This window comes from Oenanthe melanoleuca, chromosome 8 (assembly GCF_029582105.1).
Source record: "Oenanthe melanoleuca isolate GR-GAL-2019-014 chromosome 8, OMel1.0, whole genome shotgun sequence".
NCBI lineage: Eukaryota > Metazoa > Chordata > Aves > Passeriformes > Muscicapidae > Oenanthe > Oenanthe melanoleuca.
In genome coordinates, this window is record NC_079342.1 from 12,030,879 (window position 1) to 12,056,870 (window position 25,992).

Consider the following 25,992-nt stretch of genomic DNA (forward strand, 5'->3'; position numbering starts at 1 on the left):
CATTCCCATCTACAAGGACTGCAATGCTAAAATGTTTCCTTTTTTGAACCTGCTTAAGTTTTGAAACTTGAACTACATCACCATTTTTCTCATGTCCTTGTCCTAAGACTTCCCTTTCTTTATAATCCTTCAGATTGCTTTCCACCAAGATTTGGGTGGTGAACTGATGTGTGCTGCAAGACCCATGCAGAACTGACTGGGTTTCCTTGACCATGTGCATGTGCTTGTGTGTGGACACAGTGACAAACACAGAGGAGCTCTCTGCTCTTGGTGGGGCATCTCAGGAGCACGCTGAGCATACACTGCTAACAGTGCTGAGCCATCCCAGGGCTTGGAAACCATGAAAGGGAAGCAGCACTGAAACAACCCTCACAGTCATTATGCCTGTACCTGCACCTTCCCATCAATACTTTCTGTCCACTTGTATTTACCAGATACAACTGTCACACCAAATAAAGCTGTGGGTGTGCCTGTCTCACCTACATGTAACCTTGTCAAGAAAAAAAGGGAAAATAAAAAAGTAATGAAAATTACAGCATTTGTAACTTTCCATTTAAGAGCAGAGAGAAGCTTTCTCCAAAACAAGTGTCAAGAGGTGATGACAAAGGAAATTGAAGACTATGCCTGACAAAAACACAGCTAAACCTTCTTCTTTCCATAACTTTAAATCTCCTTGCTCTAGGTTCTCTCTCCACTTCTGATGGAATCAATCCTCAAAGATGTTCCATCTTCCCAGCAGATTAATTACTTTAATACAACAAATACTGTATAAGTACCATCACTGAAAAGCTGAGTATTCAAAAAGCAGTTTGCTACTCTGATCCATGTAGATCAGCATGTATGCCCTGCAATCAGAGGTACAATGACACATTTTAGCACACAGGGTGCGTTCTCCCTTTATCACCACCTCCCCTTCATACACACACCCTCAGTGTTCCTTCAGCCCGAATTACGCTCCTTCTCATATCAAACTTAGAAACAGAACTCTGAATCACCCTTTCCTGTTGTGAAAGTAGCTAGAAACAGATACAGCAAAAGAAGTTTCCTAGTAAACAGCTATAGAATAATCAGTCCACCACATCACACCCCATTGTTACCAACTGCTTCGTAAGTCCAGAACAGAATCATACAGATTTACATGAAACTAAATAAAATAATTTCCTGGGTGTCTAATCCATTCTAGATTCCTATCAGTTCTTATCCGTAATGGTATTGTGCAGCAGTGAGTTTCAGAAATTAACTGTTCACTACAAAAAAGGAAAAAAAAAAACCACCCTCCTCCCTAAATATTACTCTTGTACTCATTGCTTGTGAGCCTGCTGCCACACTTAGTCCATTCTGTTCTACTTTTCCTCAACACTCCTTTAGATGCACCTTCAAGAAGAGGAACAGGAAGATCTAAGCTGCTGCTTTGTGAGAGAAGAGCAGCACAAAGATTCCAAAACTCATTATATGCAAGAAAGGTCAGTTCTAGAGAGAGAAGAGCTCAGACAGCATTACACATAAGTTAGTCCGCCCCGCAGAGAGCAATTATCCCAGCATAAGCAGAGTGGAAATGCACTCATGTTTCCCAGTCTGAGTCCATGAAGAACTATATGCATGGTTAGGAAACTCTTGGTCACCACTTGTGGGTTCCAGTTTTTTCAGTTGCTCTTGAAACATTTAACAGAGAAGCTACAAATCTCAGGCCAAGAGGCACCACCCATGTTTATTCCTCTCCTGTAGTATACACACACATATGCTATATATATATATACACACACATATATACACACACACTTTCTAGCAGAGAAGCCAGCTGATGCTCAACTGTGCAGCACACATGAAGAACATTTTGGTTTCTAGGTCTGTATAGTCCCATCTATGACCAATTCATTGAAGTCAGTTTGACATCACATACCACTACTCTCAATAATTCCTGTACTTAGCACATAGGACACTTTAAGAAAATCTTTCAGCCCTGCAAACATTTTGGGTAGAATCCACCACTTTCCTCTGTTATTTATTTGTCCTAGCACTTATGCTCTCTCACCATTACAAATGCATTTATTTCCAACTGCCTGATTGCAGCTCCCAGCCATGTTCTGTGTTATGCCTGCTGGCATTTTAGCCTCCAGCGTGCTTCCCACCAATTACCGAGTTCCTCCACTTATCAAAAAACAACAAACCCAGAAACAGAATGAGCATTTCAGGCTCTCCTTGTGGAACACCAGTCTGCCTTCAAGTATCTCCTCTGACTTAAGTGAATTCACTCCCATTTTCAAGGCTGTTCATGATCTCAGAATCGTACACTGGTCACCTTCCTTCGCCCACTGCCCCTCCTACACACAAGTTATACCCCTGTGCTGCCCTGCAAGACAGCAGCCACATCCAGTTGCTGACTCACTATACCCCCAAGCAGTCTTCACCCAAGCTCCTATTCTGTCACTACACTGAAGGACAACACCTGCAGGCCCCATGATACTGCAGATTATATTAATTGCACCTTTGATTGATACAGTTCACCAGGCTGTGCAAATTCCATTGTACAAGCTGCCCTGTCCTTGTTTCCCACACTGCCTAGTGTGATATAGCCTGCCAATTCTATCAGTACAGATCCTATCCTTGTCTCTAGCCACTTGATGAAAAGGTTCAATGGAATCTTGGCCTCACCTCAATCCTTAAAGCAAGATTTCTAGAAGCATTCCCATTTGACAGTGATTCACCACAAGTGACTAACTTTTAAACATCAGTTAGTCAGTTCTTAATTCGTTTACTTTTGCAATATCAGAGCAGTAACATGCCAGGACAGGAGTCCCCAAGGGACACAGCAGTCCTCACTGACTACCTCTGCTGCTGCTGAGAAAGGGAATGAGAGACAGGACTTGGAAGGAGCTAGGGAGTTGCAGAGGACCACAATGGGTTGAACTGTCTCCATCACCCTTGCATCAGATGCCTTTTAAGACACAGTTTTACTACATCTCAGTGTCCTGGTTGCTTTAATTTTTCCAGTGTTTTGGTGACTATTAATGTCAAGCTAGCTGGAATATGATTAAGCCGGTCTCCCACGCCTTCCTTGTCTATTCTGTATATTTCCTTGTCTATTTTAAGACCCCCAATAACAACAGTTATTAAAAACTGTCTGCATGCCTACAGACTTTTCATCAAGGTCTTTAGAACAATCAAGCCACAGCACTGCTGGTTTACATATGGGCATCCCTAGAAGAAATCTTCATTTATTAAATCAGACTTCATTCTTTGCTGGAATTGCAATGATGGTACCACATTCTACACTTTCCCAAATATGGAAGAGTATTAAAAAATATTTCTACTTTTTTGCAGGAGCTACTTTATTATATCTGTCTAGTAATTGGAATTATTTCTGACATAGTTGAGCTGTAGAAAATATTCAGTTAATTCTCTAACATACTTGCTTAACTTCTAACTTGCATTCTCATATATCCATTTTCCCCTTAATTACTGTTTTTCTCTGAAATTTCTAGATCTGTCCTGAAACCAGAGGGTTTTTAGTATAGATGTCTTCTTTCTTTAAACCAGAATTTCAGCTTTTGGACTATTTAGTATCTTCTTACAGGGATCTGTTTTCCATATACCTTTTTTTTCCTGCAATGACATCAAGTTCTCTGTGATGACAAATATGCTCTTTTGAAGCACTAAGTCTAATTTCTTTGGGGCTGTTCTCTGTTTGTCTATCCTTTACACAAATGGGTCACACTCAATGGTCCCATGGCAACCACCAACTTCTAGCTGTGTGATACCAAAGTCCACAGCAGCTTTCACAGCTGAAGACCTGAAACAAGAACTGACCTGCAGTGGGCTAAATTTCCATGGCACTGAACATCTTTCCATGACGCCAACAGGACGTTCAGCACTCTGAAGGCAACCAAAACAAAACTTAACAGAGTATACAAAGGGAAACAAACCCATCCATTTGCTGATCAGCCATCTCTAAAAAGCACCTCAAAATCTAGTCCTTGACTCTAAGGTGAGGTATTTACCAAATAACCAACTTGGTAAGTCAACCAGACTGGACAACATACAAATTCAGACTCTCACCATCAGCCTGACCCTCACTCTGGCTGACAGCTTCTGCACAGCCCAGCCATCTGCTGCTTGTTTGATGAACAAGGCAAAATGAGCTGACCTCAGTCTGATCCCAGTGGGACACTGCCACAGAAACTGCACAGCTCCTCAGCCAAGAAAGGCAGAGCAAAGCACACTAGAGTGTACACACAACATCCCTCCTCTGCCCAAGGTGAAGGCATCTGTGCTCTACCTGCATTTCCCCATCCTGTCAATTAAGCCTTAGTACAGAAACAGTTCTTAGTCTCCAGGACCAAGTCTTTCACAGGGCAATAAAACAAAGCATTCAGCAAGAAAACTACATCTGAGTTTATAACTGCCTCAAAAGTAAGAAAAACATCCAGAACCTTCCATTTTCACAACCTTATTTAAATAATATGCTAACTATCCACACAGTGATGTGTTATATGTTCTAGAAGCATGGCAGTAGCAATCTACAGATGAATTCTGCAGTTCAACATACATGATGGACCTTTCCACCTAATCTCACATGGCTGCTGGAACACATACTTGCATGAATTTAGTTACATTACAAATTCCTTCCTATGTTTCGCAAGCCTAAACTCAGTAACTGAAAATGCAATAATCTGTGCTCTTGCTGTACATCAGCCACTGCAACTTATTTTGCACAACTGAAAATGACTAAGGAAACATACCTACAGTAGTTCAGACATTCCTCTTTTTATTAAAGCAGGAAGTAAAAAAAACAAAAAAAAAAAAAAAAAAGACTGTAGCAATACATTAAAATGCAAAATGGAGAGTTCTGCCCATAACTTCTCCAACAAATTCCCCCTGAATTAGGCAGCAAATATTCAAAGCTGCCAGTCTGCACAGACAGTTCTGTCTGAAGAGCACAATCCCTGTGCCAGATTCCCCTGTCTCTTACCCTTGAGGTAAACATAACTATGCAGGTTGCCAAAAGCCCCAGATAACAGAACAGTCAGCCTTTTTCTACTACCCAGATTTTGCTAAAGGTCCCTGCTTCATACACACATCTGAAAAAAAGACTTTGTATGGGATGGGAAGAATTTCAGTTTGGGGTGGAAGTCCAAGATTTGCTCAGAGGGCTTGTACTCCTCTAACTTCCTTCACCCTCCTTCCATCAGCTTAGAAAATCTCAGAAGAAATCAGCAGCAATACCCACGAAAGTGCATTCCATTCACTATAAAAGATTAAATATGTGAACTAGAAGTTTCTACTGAAATTACATGACTAGTGACAGCTTTAAGGATGCCATCAGCAGCAATTCAAAGGTCTACTGCAAACACTAAAGTCAATTAACATCCTTTCTTAATTTCTGCTTAAGGTAAGCAGAGTCAGAAGGTTGAAAAATTAATTCAGATGAAAGTGCAAGGTGACTTTAAAATACAAGTGCTATTCCTGACTAGTAACACATCTGCATCCACATAAACCCTCCCAAATCCTCAAGAACAGCTTTCCTATATAATACAATCCACTTTGAGGCTTTGTCTGCATAACGCACTTTGGATTAATTCTTAAAACAAAAACCACACAAATTTAAAAAGTGACTTGATTAAACTGCTTGAGACCTTCTCCAGATGCTCTTCAGAATCAGAGTGACTCTCAATTATTCTGCCTCAAAGATGTAGAACAGTTGAAGCAATTCACTTTAAATTCACACCTTCAGCTGACTTGAATAATTTCTTAATGGCATGTGAAGACAAGCCCTTAACTCCAGAATGACACACAGAATTTACTCAGGAGTAACTGTCCAAAATATCTCCCTTGGGAGACAGGCCCAGACAACACAACACATCAGGATACTGGTTCAAAACCAAACCATTCTAAGAAGAATGCAAGAAGCCACACAATCAGAAAACCTTGAATTCTGCTAAATGGGATTCCTGGCTGTGTATTTGTCAGGTTTTAGAGAAGTATTTCTAGCAGGCACCTAGCCTTGGCTTAAAAAGCTTTTTATTCTGACACAATTATCCATGATTCCTCTCCAGTCCTTCCCTCCCCATCCCTACCCTTTCTCCAGGAGCTGCACTCCCCAGCTGCTCTTCTAAACCCCAGCCTGTTGCCCTAACAGCTGACACATGGGGCACAATCTAAGACAAAAATGTGACAGCCCCTTCTTGACAAATTTTAAGCATCACCTGCCTACAATGCAAAGCAGCTTGGAACAGAAACTGCAGGTGCAGAACCAGCAGAGAAGTGCTTTGACTTCAGATGCTCCCTCCCCCACAGCTAGGCTCTCATTGTTTTTTCCTGGGGATACATCTTCAGACCAGAGCCACAGCCTGCTGCAGATACAGAACAGCTTTGCTCATCCCACCATTCTCTGTCACCAGCAAAAAATAGCTCTGGAGGGAGAGGAGGAGGTTTTCAGCTGTTTCCTTCTCCACTTCTCTCTCTCCTCCCTTGCAGCAAGGGAGAAGCCATTTTCTCATGTCCATGGCTTGATGTCAATAACTGTTTTCTTACTCTACAGAGCAGTAAATCCCCAGATGTGCCAGCAAAAGAAATTTAATAGTAGCCACAATGCTCCAGCAGCATCCTCAGCAACACAATCAGCAGGCATTTCATGGAATAGCAGAAAGAAGCTGGCTGGCATATTACTTGTTTCCTTACCAAAGGCAGCCCAGAGAAGTGGCTGGAGCCAAAAGGAGAGGTCTGCATAGATGCTTCTCCTAGGCACCACTGATACTCTTACAGGGTTCAAAAGAACCACCAGAGAGGGACATTTTCCTAGAAGGGTCAAAAATAGATGGAGGAAAAGCACGTAATAAACTATTCTTTAATTTTCTCATAAACAGTAACTTTATTCTTCTCGAAACATTGATTGACATTTGATCCTGTTATGAACAATTCTGAGGCCTCCCCCACAGAGCATCTAAGCTGCATCACATTAAAGCTGTTCCTTTCTCCTTGCCTCTAGCATATTCCTAACATGTAAACAACTCTGCTGTGCACACAGGCAAAGGCACTGCTAGCTAGTGAAAGCTGCAGCACTAAGGGCACCATAGGAACCCATCCAACCCTAATAACCCATTAATTTCACAGGGCACTGTATTTATTAACCAGAAGCCAACTGCTATTAATGCAAATGTACATGTGAAAAATTATCCCAGTGGAAAAGCTGAAGGAACATTACAGACTTATTTTTCACAGACTGTCATGTTTCACAAGCTTTGTTACCCCTGTAACCCAAACACAGAAGTAACACCAGTCTGAATGGTGGAACAATTGTGACAGACTAGGAGAAAGGCAAGTGTCGGGAAATCCAGCAGCCTTACTGTCTGAGGATTTCAGCTGATGTGACACCACATGATAAGTAATGTTCTTGTGACCAAGCCTCCAAACCCATAGGGACTATTTCTAGTTCAGCTTAATAAAAATTAAAAAAAAACAACCCAATCTCACTTCTCACCTATTCAGCAGTTAGGTAATTAACAGGAGATACTTCACAGAAGTTACCAAAGTTGATGCAAAGGGATTGCCCAGCTATACTTTGTGTATGACAGGCTCTGGGGAGCTGCCCTGGTGAGGCTGGCTCCTTAGGCAAGTTCCAGTAGCCACAGTCACCCGCTCTGCCACGGAATCCTCTTACAGCTCCATTGCTCAACACAAATCCCTCTCCGCAGGCAAATCTGATAAGGTCTGGAGGAAACACCAACCCATCTCTGACCCCATCACATCCATCCAGGAGCTCTGCAGTGATCCCAGAGAAAAAGCTAATGAACTGCAACAACTTCTCTTTAGGGACTTCTCTGCCTTAGGATGTTTCCAGTGGCAGGAATCCAGAGCAAAGTGGCTCCCAAGTTGTGAAATGAAAGCAGCTGCAGTGCCAGGCTGCAGCATCAGGACATGGAGCAGGCTGGGGTGCCCTGGGCGACCATTCCATTGGCAGCCTCTTGCCCCTTCAGTTAAAACAAAACCTGGTGATTTTTTGCTGTCCTTCTGATTTCTACTGTCCACACCTACTTTGCAAACTGGAGCAAATCAGTCATGTCCCAACACCCACCAGCTTCCTTTGGCTTCTTTCTTGCATTCAAAAATGTCAAACTATGAATTCCAGACCCTGCTTCTTCCTTCCAGAATGCAAAGTATCGCCCTAGTCACACACACACTTCTCCCCTCCCACTTCTTGTCAAATTCCACTGCCCATACCGACACCAGAGCAAGTTTTATACACTTCAAGCTGTGAAATCATCTACTTCTTCCCAGCACCCCTCAAGAGCAAACTGCTTTCCTGTCCCTCTCTCTCTACAAACCAGCAGGTGAACACCCACTCAATCCTGCACACGACGTTTACCAAAGGAGGCTTTGCTGGAGTGAAACAAGCATTCAAGAAGGTCTAGTTTTATAAATCAGATTACTTATTCTTCCCTGCAGCTAAAATCTCATCTCCACATTTCTTAATTTCAATGCTTTCAACACATATTAAAGAGGTAGTTTGAGGGAGAGCTTTCTCCTTCCATATTCTGTGCCCAGGCAAATAGCGATTTTTTCACAAAGGTCAAAAAATAACCTCTTTTTACAAAACTTCCTGAAGTCTAACTTTAATGCTATCCTTGCAAAGGCTAAAATCCCTACTCATAGAAACTCTGCAGTATGCAATAACTATTATACAGCATTTACAAAGCAGTGCATCTAAATCTTAACTTCTGACTACAGTAAAATAATGTTCACAGTTAAAGGAGGCCAATGTATTTCATTATCTGCAGGCTGGAAAATTTAGACAAATCTTCAAAGACTGAGGCTTTGCAAAGTGCAAGGTGTCAGCTGTGGTACCTCACATATCTGACAACATGCAACATCACAAACACCAACACCAGAAGGTTGTAGCTACATCTTAGTACCACATATGTGGCAGCACTTTTCTTTGTACAGAAGCCTGATCAGAAGACAACAGCCAAGTCATAGTTCAGAATTAAGGGAATCATTACACCAAAAACATGAAGCATTTCAGGTTTAAATTATGAATGATAGCAACAGCTCAAGGTAAGATTATTATGCACTTTCATTCACCTTTTACTCTTATAAATAAGTAAAAATAAAGTTTGGAGAGTGGTTTTTTGTGCACTGTCAGCAAACAAATGCCTTGATGTATGTTCACCACGCACTAAATATTCAAGATTCAGTACCTAAATTGCCCAGGATTGCACATAGCATGCTTTTGATTAAACAAAAAGACAAAACACAGGTTATTACCTCTTCTAATATCAGAGTCACAAGACCTATCTTGTATCAAACATCTGTCCCAGACAGGAGCACTCAATAGGATGCTCCTTTCTGGAATCTTAAACGATTCCAAAAGGTTGCTGAAGCTTCCATGCCTTTCATGGACTGGGTTTCACTGACCCCTCATCTCTGACCTACTGCTGTTGAACACCCCCTCAAATAGGCATTATTTATGTCAATTTAATTGAATTCAAAGGGCCCATTTCAAGTCATCCTTTCAGGGTCACACTGCAGCCAGCAGCATTCTTCACTTTTACCACTATCCCAGCATAAAGGCAGAAAGCACCCTGGATCCAGGGTTTCTCAGTAGACACCCAGCTCAAATGCAAACCTGTAAAAACACAAATCCTTGACTGACAAATGTCTACTGAAGAAAAGCAAAGAACCTCTATGTGAGAATTTCTGAAAATCAGGAATGCCATTATCCATGAAGCACCTGATATACCAATGCACCTCAAAAAGGTCATAAGGCAAGGATAATCCCAGCACACCAAATGGGAACATTTGGCTCCTTCTAAGTGCTGTAACCTCATCAGAACACTTGAATCAAATTTGACATTTATATCTCCATAAATAATGTGTGAGCAAAAGCAAAGACAAAGCAACATTTGCAGTTCAGGGAAAGACATCAAAATAAACACTTCCCTAGCATTCAAATGTTAAACTACATGTGGGAATCTGATGATCTTTTGAATGGCTGAAAGCTAGGACACAGAGGAAAGGGCATCTTGTTTTTAAATTAATTATTAATCAATCTTTTCAGCCATCAAATCCCTGCAATGACTCATCCACTTGCTTTACCAAAGTCTAAACTGTTATGGGGAGACTGCAATTCCACTGGAACATTACCCTCCTGAGTGTGATACTTAACCCTGTATATATGAGAAAGGATTTTAGTAGATTCATTCCTCTCCCACAAGATCATCAAGCCTGCATTATTCCCGGAAAGAAAAATTACCAAAAAAAACACCCAAAGAAAAGAAAAAAAAAAAAAAATAAAAAAAAGAGAAGGCAAAACAGTATTTAGAATTTAGCACTGAGAGAAACAAGAGAAGAAAAAGTCCACCTCAGTCATGCATTGCAAAGCCAGTGTTCTTCCAGCAACAGTATATACTGTAAATAATAAGAGGATTCACACCACCAGAAATCCTCAATTACCATGTCATTGAACTGTACAATTCTTCTACACTCATTCAGACAGTTTCTACTGCCTGTAAAGGAATTTAGACAACTGTGGATTGACAGAAGCTACTTTTTAAGTTTACAAAATTATGAACTTGATCCTATACCCCACATCCATGCAAATCTCTTTTCAAAGTTTGACAGCTCCACTAAATAAACTGAGCTGCAAGACTGGAGTTCAGTTGGTGATACCTATGTACAGAGCTTGCTCTTTTCCTGTGCTAAAATTATATCAGAACATTACAACACATTTGCATATCTCCCACACATGTAACTTTTTGCCAGCAGTAACAAGACGACATCAAGGCTTAGAAAACGTACCAGAAAGAGATAGAAGGAGAGGGTGGAGTTTCCTGCAGGAACACCCAGGCTGAAGTCCAGCAGCTCCCAGGGAAGGTGCTGCTGTTCTAGGGCCGGATGCCTTTGGATAAGGCTCCCACTTAGCAGTGTCCAGCGTGAAACTCCACCCAGGAAACAAAAAGCTTCCTTTTGTTTCTCTCCTCTCCGCAGCCTCCTGGTGAAAACCAGTATCACTTCACCCTTTTCCCACCAGAATGGTTTACATCTTTCCATTTTTCTATGCTCAGCCTTGGAGCTACCACAGAATACAAGAAACGGGGGAAAAAAAATACTCTGCTGGGTTATCTCCCCTAGTCTCTCCTGTATGGTTTTTCTGAAACATTCCTAGTAGCAGCCCAGAGTGCTGCTGTTGATTTTAATCATGCAGAAGTAATTCAAAATTCACATGACTACTGTCAGTTTTCCAGCCGCACAAGTTTTGCAAAAACATCAATTAAAACAATCTGATCTTTCAACTTTTACCCAGGAAAGCTATAAAAAAAATTACAAAGGTAGCAGAACTTTGGGAAAAGTTTGGTTTATAAACTGGTGCACAGTTATTTTCAGAAATAAAGTTATTTTCTTTAAAAAACAGAAATCACAACAGCACTGAAGATTTCTGGCACTTTACTTCCTCCGAAGATGCCAGTAAGGGGAAAAAAAAAAAATAAAATCTAACTGAGCCAAGTAAAAGCAAGTAATAAAAAGTCCCTGGAAAACAACTGACTTGCCTTGAATAAAGTGTTACTAAGGTGTGAGAGTGAGTTTAAGTGATTTTGAAGTCAATAATGAAATCCAGTGTTATTCAAGGTATGCTACACACTAGAAATTCTAACTTGAATCTCAAGTTATAGGAAGCCATGACCTTCCTTCTGTATCTTTCCAGCGGCCCATTTTTACCAGTCCCACCCTACCACAACATCCCAATAGCAAAACTCAGTTAAAATGCAAGTAGAACCAGACAATCCAAAACTCAAGAAAGTCAAATATTGTGCAGGGAAATTTGAAAACAAACCCCTACAAGTGTGACAGTGTAACAATAGCTAACAGACCAAATATGAGTCCCCCCCAAATCATTAATACTTGTTTTTCAACGATCGTGTTAGCTGCAGGGAAAGTGCCTTTGTAACATAACATGATTAAGAGCCAACTAAAAAAAAGTGAAATTGTCAGAAATTGCTTTTGTTAGTATCAAATTAGGACAAGTACATGCCACATACATGGGGATAACATTTACTCCAGGAAGAAGGCTTTTTAACACCAGCACACTTAAGATCTAAATTACCATGGACTGTGGAATGGAAAAATGCAGAACCGCATAAAAGGAAGGCAAACCCTGCTTACAAAATAGCAGTGAGTCAGCTCCTGAGGACTGGTCTATGACTGCTAGGAAAGCAAGATGCACATTCCTTATGTGCACTCTGATTGTACAGAATGAAAACAAGCCAATCCCCTAAATATGCAGTTAATAGATTAGACGACATCGCAGAAAAAGTGCCAAGAAACATCACTGTTTAACCCATACAAACTTCAGAAAACATTTTCAGCCAGTGCTGATCTACAGAGCCTTTTAACCATGCACACATCCACTCATGCTCAGGGCATTTAATATGCAAGAAACACTCATATCTGTGGCCTCAGATCAGTAACAGCTTATCTTGGGGACACCTCTAACTCTAAAAGGTCCTTGAGATATTCTTTACAGAATCTCCTTCTAAAACACCATGACCTTTTAGCTTGTCTAGTTCCATCATCTGTAATCAGACTATCTAGAAAACCAAGAATAAGCACCAAGGCCTTTTGTGACAAGCTGTGAAACTATAAATATTAACAAGGCATTTAATACTGCAATGAACAACACATAACATAACTACTCCACACATTTATTTAGAGAACACGATTACATTCTCCCTCATTCAAAAATCAAAGATAAATGGTGGGCTTTCATAATCTGTCTCCCTCTTAGCAAGTGCCCTTGGCTACAAGCAGCTCTGTCCTTAACCAAATTATAGCTCATTTTGTTGTTGCTGTTTAGGGATATCTGGGGGCTTTCTGGTCTCCTGCTCTTTTTGCTGTTTTCAGATGTTATTGGTGAACAGGGTTATTCCTGGTATACTGATTACTTCTAGGAAAAAAAAAAAAAAACCACATGCAAAGAACTAATGCACCACATATGCAGGGGAAAAAAAGCCCAGTAAGTCAGCTCTATCAGTATTACTTGGTTGACAACTATTAAAAAAAGGTGTTGGCCACCGAGTATCATGCCAGCACACTCTGAATGGAAGCTCCCTGTCCAACCTCTCTGAAAAAACAGAAACCTGGAAACCAGCTCATTTCAGGGAAAGGATTAAAGGTTGTTTTTTCAGGTGTCCTTGCACACCAAATCCCTCTGCCAGACATTGCAGTTTATCATTGCTAAACACTTACACTGCAGAAGTACGCAGAGACCTCAAGCAGGCCAGGACCTCAGCATGCAAAGTACAAAACTGATGCATAATACTTGACAGTCCTTGCCTCATCATATTTTTCAATTTCAAGTGTTTGTCTTCCCACTAGCACAGCTATTTGAACAACCCACATAAGGAAAAGAAACTCAATGGCACTGCAAAAAACCCACCCTAGTTCCACCACCAATGTACCAAAGTGCTATCCAACATACAAGGAAAACAGAAGTAGCTCTGCCCCTTGTTAGGATATTACACATAAAGATCTAGCTGAAAGTTAAATCAAAGCAGGTTTGGGGCTAGGGTTAGGTTTTTAGGTTGGCATACCTCCAACCATTCTAACAAAGACAGAAGAGGTTGTTGAAATAAACTTTGTTCAATGTTTATGGATAAGAGCTCCGATTCTCATGTTCCCATCTCCTACAACCTAGACATACCCTTTCAGTTGCTGCCTTCAGACTGAACCCTGATTGAGACAGAGCAGAGGTGCAAAAGCAAATTAAAAGAAAATTTAAATGAACTGCAGGGAGTGGAACTAGTGTGCTAAACCTCATGTTTGCATCCCCTGAATTAGTTCCATTAAAGTTGAAAAAATATGCAATAAATCTGAAAGGAAGCTTAACAAAATGATAGAGTTCTTGGCAACCTGATTATTTTAACAAGTTGACAGCCAGTTATTTCAGATTGTCTCAGTTTAAATACACATACTAGGACAGCACAATCCAGAGGAGTGGGCCAATACACTCCTGCAAGATTAGCTGCGCTTTATGTTCCACGTTCTCCCTTCCAATACCTCCCAGCTCCACCTCCACCCACCTCTGCCTTCACAAACACTCTACCAGGTCCTGCAGAGGTTACCTGCAGCTCCCATCCTGTTCCCCGAGTTGAAAAGGAAAAACTGGCATTGCTGTGAACTTGACTGCAAGTTACCACCAATCAGTGACTGCCCAAGGACTAGAGAGCACAGAGACTTAGAACAAAATAGCCCTGAGTCATCAGCCAAAAGGTGGTGACTTGAGAGGTGATTGTCTGGTTCTATCACAGCCCATCACATCCTGCATCTAAAGAAAAACCCATGCAGCACCCCTATTTCCAGTCCTTCTCATCTCACCCATGGTACAGGAATGTCTGCTGCTCCCAGCCTTTGGCAGCATCTCAGCCTGCTGTCACGGGAGGCAGTAAGTCACCAAAACACACAACTGGCCAAAAAGGCAAAGCATCTGGGACTGCCAGATCCAGCTGCAAACTGGAGAGCTGGACACCAGAGTGCAGCTCAAGTATGAGCAACAATCTGGTGGGGTTTAGGGGGCAAAGAGTGGAGTGGTGTTTGAGCTCTGCCCCTAAAGCCTTAAACTACAACTCTTCCTCCATAGTAAAGACTGGAAAAAACAAACCAAACCCAAACCTGGGCAGTGCTGCCCTTAACTACCACAGAATTTCAAAACAGCACGTGGTGGGGCCAGGGGGAAAGGGCTGTATGGTGTTTTCCTTTCTTAAAAATTTCTTTTCATAGAATTGCTTTTCCCTCAATGTTTCAAATATCAGTAATGTAAACAATCATTACATTCCTTATCATAATTACTTGAACTGCCCCATGAAAATCGTTTTTAAAACTGCCTGGAAAAACATTTTACCTCAAAAGATACAAGATTTAGCTTATGAGCAGAAAAAAAAAAAATCACCTTTTTTGCCCAGCTCCTGCAGACTATAAGAGTTAATGGAATGGAAAAGAGACTGATGCTTTATTGATCAAAACAATTCTATTTATGTATAAAAGACTTTTCCATCTTTCCAGTAACACAGTGAGCAAAACCTACTTCATGTGATGCAGTCAGATAAGCAGAAAGTTTGGGAGCTCACTGTTTAGCAACAAAGGCCAGAATTTTATATATGCAATCACCAGAGGCAGTGGAATGCTATAATTTCAAGCATATTCTAGCACTTGAAATAATAAATAAAACTAGAGAAATGCAATATTTATATAAATTTAAAATTTTTCTAAAAGAGGCCCATAAAAAGCTGTGGACAGAGTAACACAATATAACAGCCAAACCACAGAACCACTAAAATAATTGAGCAACAAAGAGCTGATTGCTCATTTTTTTCCCTTGCAAATCTCTCTCTCTTCCCCCCATCTTTACTATCTGAGGTGCAAGGCAATAATGTCACCAACATCTTTCTGCATGTCTTTGCCATCATGTGCAAATGCAGCACTACGAGACGTGTTGGGTTCATCTACACAAGGAAAACCTGGTGTTGGAAAGGTCAACTCTTCCCCAGTCCAGTCTCTCCTGTGCTTTCTCAATTGATGGAAGTGTTTACCTCTCCTGAAACCACATGTATGGACAAGGACAGGCAGATCTCACTCTTTGATGCTGAACCTCACTACACTGATTGAGTGCTGCAGTGCTCATCCAGCCTTGGAGAGAAGAACTGTGATGGTGCTGCCTTCTTCAAAACAGCATCACCTACCAAAGACAACACACAAAGCTTGAGGGAGCAACATACTGAGAATCACTTGCCATCTATCCAAAAGGCACCTCCTGAGACTCCAGCAGAGAACTGAGAGCAGGTAAGTATTTCAAAACAACATCATACTATGTCAAAACACAGAGCAAAGAATGCTGCAGCCCACTGAGTTTGATACATATCCAGGACGAAACAGGTCTGTGAACACAAAACCATGCAGCAAGGCATTACTCCAGGGAAGGCTGGAAGAGAGCAGTGCTGCATTTTGACCCTGCTCTGATTATTCTCTGCTATAGCAAGCCAGTGCCATCTCCTTCCTGCCCCGTGCTGTGTTGGTGCCACTGCCCATGGCCAGGCTGGGGTCAGGCTCCAGAAGGACAAGCTGGAAGCAGCTCAGCTCACTGACCCATGGCTATGGGGACTGGCTTTTGGCATCAGTAATGGACAAGTCATCTGCCTAGGCAAAGAAATATGAGAGCAAAAAACAGTGAAAAAACCACCAAAGTGGGACTGTTTTCCTGCTATTTTCCAGTTATTTTTCAGTTTCTGTCTAACAATAACATTGAAAATTCTGCTGGAAGGACAGGAAGAAAGAAAGAAAGAAAAGATAAACCAACATGAAAATTGTAACATTGGAGTGAGATGCACAAAAGTTCTTTTCATTGCAAAGAATTACTCAAAATGACATCTATATCAGCACTAAGGAAAACATTGCTCCTACCTTGAGGTGGCCTGGGCAGTAACACTGATGCAAGCAAAAAACAGTTTATCATTTTTTGAGGGAATTTCCATCAATTTAATTTATCTGTCAGTTAATAACCTTCTAATCACTACTTCTGGTGTTGAAACACACACAAGGCAAACAGCCCTTGCTCTGCAATCCCCTCACCATAGCTGCCCCTGGCAGTGGGGCAGCAGGACCAGCAGTCATTCTGGTTTCCTGTCGAAGGTCAGCATTGCTGCTTACTATGTGAGTATAGTAAACAAATAGCTTATACAGACAAGTTGTTCTTAAAACAAATCAAAAGCACATCAAGTGAAATGTGATCTAAAATAAGCCAGCAATGTTTCAGAATATCACTATTTCCCCTGGCACTTCATGATGCTGCAGCTGCAGAAATTCCTCTAAAACAAGTCAAGACTTAAAGCTTATGCTCCCACAAAAACAGATTTCCAGACAGAAATGTATTATAAATATACACACACACACTCCATCACAGTAACCAGACCAGAACACTTGCACAGGAAAGCCCCTAGCCACACTTTAACATTTTGTTCATTGAACTGTATCAGCCAAATTTTTTTTTCTTGCTTCCCAGCTATGCCAGCAAAAATCTTACTGCAAAAGCCCTTCTAGTGATTGCAAAACTTTTCTGCCTGCATAAACCATTCCTTTCACAGGACATGGTATAAGCAGTACTAGCAGAAAGAATTCCTCTCATACCAGCAGAGGAACCTGAGAAGGAAGTGGTGAGAGCAGGTAACAGGGAAGGCTGAAAGCAAAGGAGAGCATTGCATCAGTGCAGCTAATGTGTACAGAAAAAGGCAGGGAGCAGTAACTGCCCTCACACCACATTTGTGCCAGCAGAAACTACAATGCAAAGTCACAACACTACTACAAGAAATAACAGCATGAAAACACTGCACACAGGTCAGACTGACCAACTTGACTGTGACAGACCCAGCATTTTGTTTTCTCTTTGGATTTTTGTGTCCTGTTCTGTGCAATGTATAATCTTGAGAAACAAACATCACCTAGAAACTGAAACATAAGCCATGCCATTTATGTCAAGTGGATATTAACCCTATTCTCCTCAAGAGTTCAAGTGTCAGTTGTGTTAACTGTTTCACTAAGGAAGATAAGATACTTAGCATAACTTCTTTGCTAAAGCCTATCTCAGAACTCCAAGCCATCTGTAAAAGCCTCTTAGGAGCAAAACCATCCACGTATCCCCCATCCAGGAGTAAACAACATCTCCACTTTTCCTAATGAGCATCCTTGTAACACAGACTCATTCTGGCTATGTGAACAATATCCAAAACAAAGAATAGAGAAGTATGGGCTAGAAAACAACAAAAAAATTTAAGACAAATTCAGTACAATTTTAAAGATTTGTCTGTGTTTCCACTCAAATACAAATCTTCTCTGTATTCCCTCTGCTTTTTTTTTTTTAAACCCCAGATCTGCTGCAGGTTATCCAGCCTGCCACATCACATCAACACAGAAACCAGTAAGGCCTGGCTGCAGAATTTAGGTCAGCTCGTCTGTGGAGTACATAAGGTCTTCCACACAGCCATGAATTTCCTAGTAATGCTTCAATAATCCCTCTTCATCCTGCTATGCAGCTATTTCACTAGGAACTGCTAGCTTTCCCCTAGCTCCCCAACAAAGACTCTCCACAGGAGGGATGTTTGCAGGCAAATGAGCCACTATCTCTTCCTTGGGAAGCAGGAAGCTGGTTGTTGAATCAAATAAATGCTGATTCTTATTTCCCAAGACAAAAAAAAACAAAACAAAAAGAAGTGAAGTATTCACAATGGATGCTAGAAAAAGAGCCCCTATCTTTTAACCACACTAGGAAAGATAAAATCAGAGCTGGAAATTACCTTTGGAACATTAGGAATCATTTTCTTAACAGATTTTAAACAAACGCACACTGCTTCCACCCAGGTCAATAAATAAAGTAACAAAACTGTGACTAATAAATTCAGTCTAAGCAACAGAGGCTGGTATTTCTGGAGAGAAAGCATCTCTTGAGGTGAAAAAACACTGCACCTCTTCAAAGAATGCTCCCTGTAACAGTGAATTGCATGCCACTGCCATCCCAAGCATTGTACAAGACCACATTAGTAGAAGCTCTGCTCTTAAAGGATCTCTAATGGCCTATAAAAATATGCAAAGTCTTTTCAAAATATGGTCCCCAGAGCAGGAGTTCCACCTAAACTGGAAGGTACAGTTACAAAAGACACAAACCCCAAACTGAATACAATGAATCAAAACCTTGAACTTCTCTGTCTTCATAGAAGATGAAGCGAACTAAATCTTCTCAAGAACGACAGTCTGAAAGATGTGAATGCAATAATAAATACCAGTTTCCAGGAACAGTTATGGACATCTCAGCAAATAAAAACATAGCAAGCAAGCTGACAGCTGGTTTTGTCTTAAAACCCATCAGTCTGCTACCTCTCTGTTCTGCTCTATGTTCCCACATAACATACTGCTCATCAAAAGCTTGCACTGCAGTCTCCCTACCAGAACAAAGAATAAAGCTGAGGAAAAATCTTTCCTCAAGACATCAAATTGCTCTTCAACATTCAAACTTTTGGTACTCCTAGCCCATTCTTTACAACTTACATGAACCCTGGAAATGGTATTGGCAAACACATACTGAGCAGTACACATGAGATGTGCATATAAAATACCCCAAAAAACATGTTATATTTGTTTATGTTCACCTCAGACATAAGACATGCAGCCATGCCAGGCCCACAGATGTGGCTGTCCTTACTGGGCCTCCACTGCATCACACATGTTAACAAGACCTTCTAAAGAATGTAAGTTTTTATAACTAAACTCTGCACCAGACAACTTTTCCCATTACTGGCTCAGTACCTGATCAGGCTGTGCTTCTCCACCCTCCTCCTCTGGCTTCAGCTGGGCTGAGGCTGGCTCCTGAAGGCTCCAGCAGCAGGAATACCAAGCCAGACTCTGATGATCACTTCCTCATTTTGACAAGCGCCACAGATTCCTCCTATACAAAAATAAACTGCTGTGAATCAAACTGGCCAAATAAAGTGGTCATGGTAGCAGGGGTCAGAGGAATGCCACTCTGCAACACAGAAGACAAAGGTTACTCATCCTTTTGCTGACAGTGCTTCATCTCTGGGGAAGACTGAGCACATCCTTTTTTTAATAACTTTGGAACTACTCTAAATGAGCCATCCTACTCTTGAAGAGCATAGATCCCAAATTAGCAATTTGTCATTTCCCACATATTTTCTTAAACATACTGGCTCATCCTAACTTAACCAAGAGCACTGCTATTTCTACATCATCACCTCCCTACACCACCACAAAAGCCAGACCAGACCCCAATGATGTGGCAGCTGCACAGTGCACGTGCTCCACACAAACACCTTGATGACACTTGAACTGCTGCATTACAGCCATATGCCAGGCAAGCAGACCACCTTGAGTCAAATGAGCTGCTTGGAAAAACCTCAGGAAAAACCCCTATTCTCTGGGATGAACAAAATAGAGAAGAAGTGGGATTATCCCCCTCCTACTTCAGCCAAAACTTCCACCAGCTAAGACTCAGCACAGCTGCCTTCACCTCCAGAGACCCAGAGGCTCCAGGGCTGTGCAGAGAACACAGACAGAAAGCAACCCAGCAAAAAGAACAGCCAGACTCCAGCAGGTAATTCATGAATATTTATTTCAGTTTGTTGCTTATTAAGTATGCCTTGTTATAAATCAAGTATTTTACAGTAATTGCCTCCAATCAACAAACACGGGGAAAGCTGCTGTGTAAACCAGTGTTGCTCCATATCCAAAAGGAGTCCCTTAGCAACAGGCAGGACTCTACAGGACTCTGAGCAGCCCGCTGGCTGCCACTGCCTTGCTGCACCCCAAGCAGCACTGCTGTGTGCCCAAGGCGTTCCCAGCAGTGCCAAGTGTGCTCAGAGTGCCAGGCTGCCAACACCAGTGCAGCAGGCACAGCGCACTGCGAGGGCAGCAAGCCCCGGGCACGCGGGACAGGGACAGCCCTCCAGAGCTGAGGATGCTCCTCAGCCAGGGACAGCCAGCTGCATCCCTGCTTCAGCCCCCACCATTGCCCCCAGCCCAGCAGTGCCTGCAGCAGAGCAGTTCTAGGGTTCAGCAACCACAGGGGTCTGCACCCAGCACCAAGAGCAGGGCACTCACCCACCTGAGCTGCTCCCAAACCACTGCAGAAAAAATGAAAACCAAGCCCCCCTCTCCCCCCAAATCTCCCTCTAATTTTTTATCTGAGGCTTTTCCAGGGGTGGCACCCACTGGCACTCAGAAGCATACAGGAACATGCCCTGTGTCAGGCTTTCCACTGAGATAATTTTAAAGGTCAGCAGGAACCTGCTGTTCCAGGTTTCTTCTCAGCACTAGAGACCCAGGATAAGGAGATGGGGAAAACACTGTCAAATCCTCAAATAAAATATGCCTCAGACTTTTCTTCTTGATAGGGCTTGGGGCTGGTCAAGTGATCTCAGGAGAAGCAAATCTTTTTATGCACTGGAACTGGAGTTTTCAGAGACTCCAGGTTTTTAAATACATGGAAGAAAGAAACGACCAAATACTTTCCAAAGGTCTACAGCAAGCAGACTTCAGAACAGACCTTTGGATCATACCAGAGGTCTAACAGAAAATGCTCATAGCCACGGGGCCATTCACCTCAGCTGCTTCTGTAACCCTTTTTTTTCATGAGGTCAGAGAGCCATGTAAGAAGGGTCTAAACAGAGTTCACAATGCCCTGCAATCCCTCCTCAGCACCACCCCAAAGCCATTCCCAAAAACAGCAGGCAAAGGCAGTTCCCACTTCAAAGGAGGACTGTTTTTTGAGAATGTATCAGCATTTAAGGAAAGGGGCCAGGAGAGGCTGAACAGCACCACCACCACACTTGGTAAGGCATGGAAGAAGAGGAGAGCTTGTCTTCAAGAGCTGAATCACAATCTGAAAGACTGCTGAGGTCCATCACAGCCACCCTCCCCTTCCCAGAACAGGCTGAGCACATGGACTGGATCACACCTGGAGGAAATGTAAAGGATAACAAACGACAAAACACTTACAAAATTTTGGTTTAAAACAAACAAAAGAAAGCAAAAACCAAATAAAAAACCAATCTAAAAGCAGAAATTCGTACATAAATCATAGCAGTGCATAAGTAGATGTTTGGGCAATGCCAAGACTAGTGAAGAATTCTTTCCTGCAGTTCTTACCACAAACATTCTCATGGATTCTGTTCCAAATCCCACTTGACAAATTCTCACTTTATGCTACTTCCTTCACCTCCCTCTCCCATTTTTGAAGTGACAACCTCAATTTATTAAAACAAAGCAACATCTTTCTTGCAGAAACATCTGCTTTGATACAAGAATACATGCCCACTGGTATAGTCAGTATGTGGGACTGTGGCTATGAAGGAGATTAAATAAGGAGCACATGCACCACTTCTCTTTTAACCTTGTCCCCTCTGGTACTCATTCACTTCAATACCTTCCTTTCAGGGCCCTGCAGCATAGGGAAAAACACCACATTTACATTGGGGTGTTGGCATCAGCCAGTGCCAATTTCATCTGAATCACAGCCAGGCACTTGGCACTTCAGGCACAACACGTGCAACCTCCAAATGCCACGTCCTACATACAGTAGCCTACATGTGGCAGCCTCCATTTGTACAGTCACTTGATCAAACGTCTTCTCTATTAAGGAAAACAATACTTCTGATGCTTTTAACAGGGAAATAATCATTGGTAACAGAGTGAAAAGAACCCAAACAATTCACTCAGAATAAAACATTATGAATTCTGTAGAGAAAGGGAAGGGAGGGAAGTATTTTGAGGAAGAAGTAGAGATTTTGGAAAAAAAAAAAACAAACAACAACCTCAGCTAATTAAATAAGTAAGCTAATCCAGTCATTAGAGGTTTAATTTCAGCACAACTGAATAATTCTCAGTTCTACGTATATCTCCAAGTTCCCAAACAACAGCAGACATTTGACAATCTCTTCAGTTAAAATGCCATCTTCCTCCCTTGCTGCTGCATAAGAAAAACAACAAACCAGCTCACAGGAGAAGTATCATGCCATCAAGAGAGAAGAAAAACCCCAGCACAGATACTCAGTGTAGTAATACTGTCAGAAGTAGCATGTAACCTAACCAGATAAATACCAGATTTTGTTGCTATCTCTGAGTAAGTTTTGCAATTAGCTGTAAATTATTTGTGGCCACCCTGCTACTTAACATTCCTGCTCTCTCCATGGTGTGTGCCTGGGAAAGGCATCTTGCCCAAAGCAGAGGGTGGGCTGGGAGGCAGGACTCCCCCTTTCAACAGCAGTGCAAGCTCAAATTTGCTCCAGCCGGTCTTGAAACCACACTCCCCTTGGAAAGCACCTTAGGCATTGCTCCTGCTACATGGGATCCAACAGGATCCCACTGCCACTCCCTGTGGAGTTCATTGTCCATTCTAGGGCCTTGCTGCAGCTTTTCACATGACACCCAACACCCAGTTTAATCTGGGAGCTCTCTGTAATTCCTCCCTTCTCTTGGTGGCCAGCTCCTCTTCCCCCATCCATGAGCCAGAGGCTGTGTGCAAACTCCTCCCCACTCCCTCTCTTCTGCTGCAGACAGCAGGAACACAGCAGAGACAAACTGATCAAACCCTGCTGGTCAAGCAGGCAAAGCTTCTCCCTGCTACACCTAACTCACTGCTTGACCCCCAGGCAGTACGAGGGGGCTGCTGCTGGTAGCTCTGCCATTACACCCTTTGGCAAATGGCAACAGAGATCTAAGATTTTACAAGTCCAAACAGCAAACAGGTAAATAATCAGATGCTGAAGAAGTCTTAATATGGATGAGATGACAGAAATCAGCAGCTATGAGAGTGTGGAGGCCACCATCCTCTCTCTCCTCAGGCACAAAAGAAACAGCAGAGAAGGGGCTGTCTGCTCCTACGCTGACCAGCTGCACACTGCTTGTTTCCAGGCTCTGCACACGGACAGACTACAGCCCTAAAATACAAATGAGCCACGTGCAAGCCATTAGTCCAAACCAGGCTGGTACTAATTCACCCTGTAAGCTGCAGGTACCCATTACATTTCATGCAATGCATTTTTTGCTTTCAAGCTGACTCCAAACAGAGAAAACTTGGCCATCCCACTGTGAGCATGAAAGCCTTGTTTCTGGAATGAGGCACCCTCAAACAAACAGAATTCATAAATTTTCCACTTGCAGAACAGTAAATATAACCTCACACTTTACCATTTTATGTTATATTTACTCTCACTCTACAGTTTTGTTATTTCCTTTCCTATGCCTCACTATTACTATTCTCTTTTGTAATTTTGCATGTTTCTCATGTTTTTATTTTCAGGCATTACTATCTTTGTTCTCCTCTAACCCTGACCTCAGGGGTTTCTTTCTTTAAAATCTGTTTGGGTTAAACTGATCAATGCTAATAAAGACACTCTTAAATTCACCTTTCAATTTAAGTACATCTTAGTTAACTTTCACTAAAAATAAACAAAGCATAAATACAAGTTTTAAACACTGGAAAAAGAATCTTGTTCAAACCTGCGCATTTTTCACTTTTCTGGATGATCATTAGCACAATTTTGTTTCTCTCAGTCCACTTTTTTTTCTAAGAACCCTTTTCTTCTATTACTCTTCTGTTAAAAACTTTCCTATCCACTTTTCATGGGGACATCAGCACTGGTTAAACTCACAATTTCTGCAGCACCAACAAGCCTTTATGTATCTGCATTCCTCCACTTCCTTGTTTCCAGAGCCAATAGATTTGTTTCAGAAGGGCAGAAAAGGAAAGGAGCAAAACTATCAAGCCAGTTTTTCCTTTCTCTCTACTATCAAGGCCAACAAAGGCAAAACTGCAAAGAAATTTAGTATAGGTTATAAACCAGCAAACATTACTTAAAAAAAACTCAAGTGCATGAGAAGTTTCATTTCCCTTTTGTCAGTTCCTCCGCTGAACTGGGGAGGTTAGGCTTTGTTTCTTAATTTAATTAGTCAGAAAGCAAATACATGAAAGTTTCTGGATGGCAGCCATTGAGAGGACCCCTGTATGTGGACTTCTCAGTTTGTATTTTTAAACACCAGCCAGCCTGACCGTGAAGCCTGGTTCCTCCTTCATCCTCGATGCAGGCAATTGCTAATGCATGTGGAAAGCGTGTGTAACCATAGTGGTGCCTGCAAACAGAGCAAGCCAGTGCACTACCCCTAACACTGCTCCCTCAAGTTTTAATGAGAGACTGTCAGACCAAAGCAACTCCTATCCTGCCTCTCCATGATCTGTACAAACCACCATTTACAAATATGCAATATGGACTTTCTTTTCCCCATTATTCACTGGTATTTGCATTGGTTTAGTGGACAATTTTATACAGAACAATCCAAACTACATCAGCTTAACACCCTGTTCCTCTGTGCAGGACTGCAAAGGCAACAAAATGTCTATTACATAACACTTCTGTATAAAATATTAATTTTCACAGAGGAAGCTCTTGAACCGAAAGGTTATTTTCAATGATTACCCAATCAGTGTTGTATAAGCTTGGTTATTTAATCAGTTTATTTGTGACAGACAACAAGCCATATATTTTATTGACATCACATGAAAAAAATCAACTTTTTAGGTGCACACAGCAAAATATATCCATCCCCAGCACACACAGATTCAGCAAGCTTGCACTGGGATAATTGCAGGCATCCACATTTTTTATTTAAGTTCTCACACCAGCTGAAAGCATGTAAGCCACCTTTCCTTCCTATACTGCAACAGATGAAGAACAGGTAAATATTCAGCCATCATATTCATATACACATCCCATGCACTTGTTCTGTCCTTAAAGCTATAATTGGAAAACCACTGCAGCAAGAGTAAAGTGCTTCAAAATCTTTTCCATACAAAAAAAAAAAATCACGTTTTTAACAGGCATGTTGGTATCTGTGCCATTGGCCAGACTTGAAAACACCAGAGGTGTGGCAGCCCTGGCTTCTGTAGGACCCAAGGGCAATCAGGAATACCTTTCATAAAGAAACTTATCTCAATGCTGACTTGTAAAGAATGAAGTTCAAGAAAGGAAAAAAAGACAAAGCTGTATCTTGGCTGTGACTTTGTAGCCATTAGGTTGCATGAGGACAGGCAGGAGCCTGTCTCACTGCCTCATCAGAAGGATTATAAAGAGTCTTCATGCATGAGGTTTTTCCTTTCTCTGTGTATCTTTACATAAGGAGTGCAGGGAGGGGGCTCATCTTGAGCATCACTGTGTTCAGCAGATGGGCTCATCATATTTACCAGCTCCATGTGAGGGTCACAGGTAAGACATATAAAACAGCAACAGACACTTCATCCACCTCATCCATGGTCTAACCATGCAGGAGATACAACTCACAGAAAATTATTGAGCAAATGAATAGAGAGATTATGAAACAGTTTGAGAACTGCACTTTTAAAAAAAATTATATGCACAGCAAACAGTTTGAAGAGATATCCTGCATTTA

At 41.8% G+C, this 25,992-nt stretch overlaps 1 protein-coding gene across 4 annotated transcripts in view; it reads right to left on the reverse strand.

Annotated features, from left to right (window-relative positions):
• The window catches only part of LRRC8D (leucine rich repeat containing 8 VRAC subunit D), a 50,393-nt gene that overhangs the window by 18,813 nt on the left and 5,588 nt on the right, over positions 1-25,992 (reverse strand). The window contains exon 1 of one of the 4 annotated variants that reach the window (XM_056497446.1): positions 10,795-10,846. The exons of 1 other annotated variant lie outside the window; for it this stretch is intronic. The gene's annotated coding sequence lies outside the window, so the exon portion shown is untranslated. Of the gene's footprint in view, positions 1-10,794; positions 10,847-19,343; positions 19,478-21,294; positions 21,506-25,992 lie in introns of those variants that run through there. 2 more of the 4 variants (XR_008841060.1, XR_008841061.1) reach the window with 2 other exon arrangements.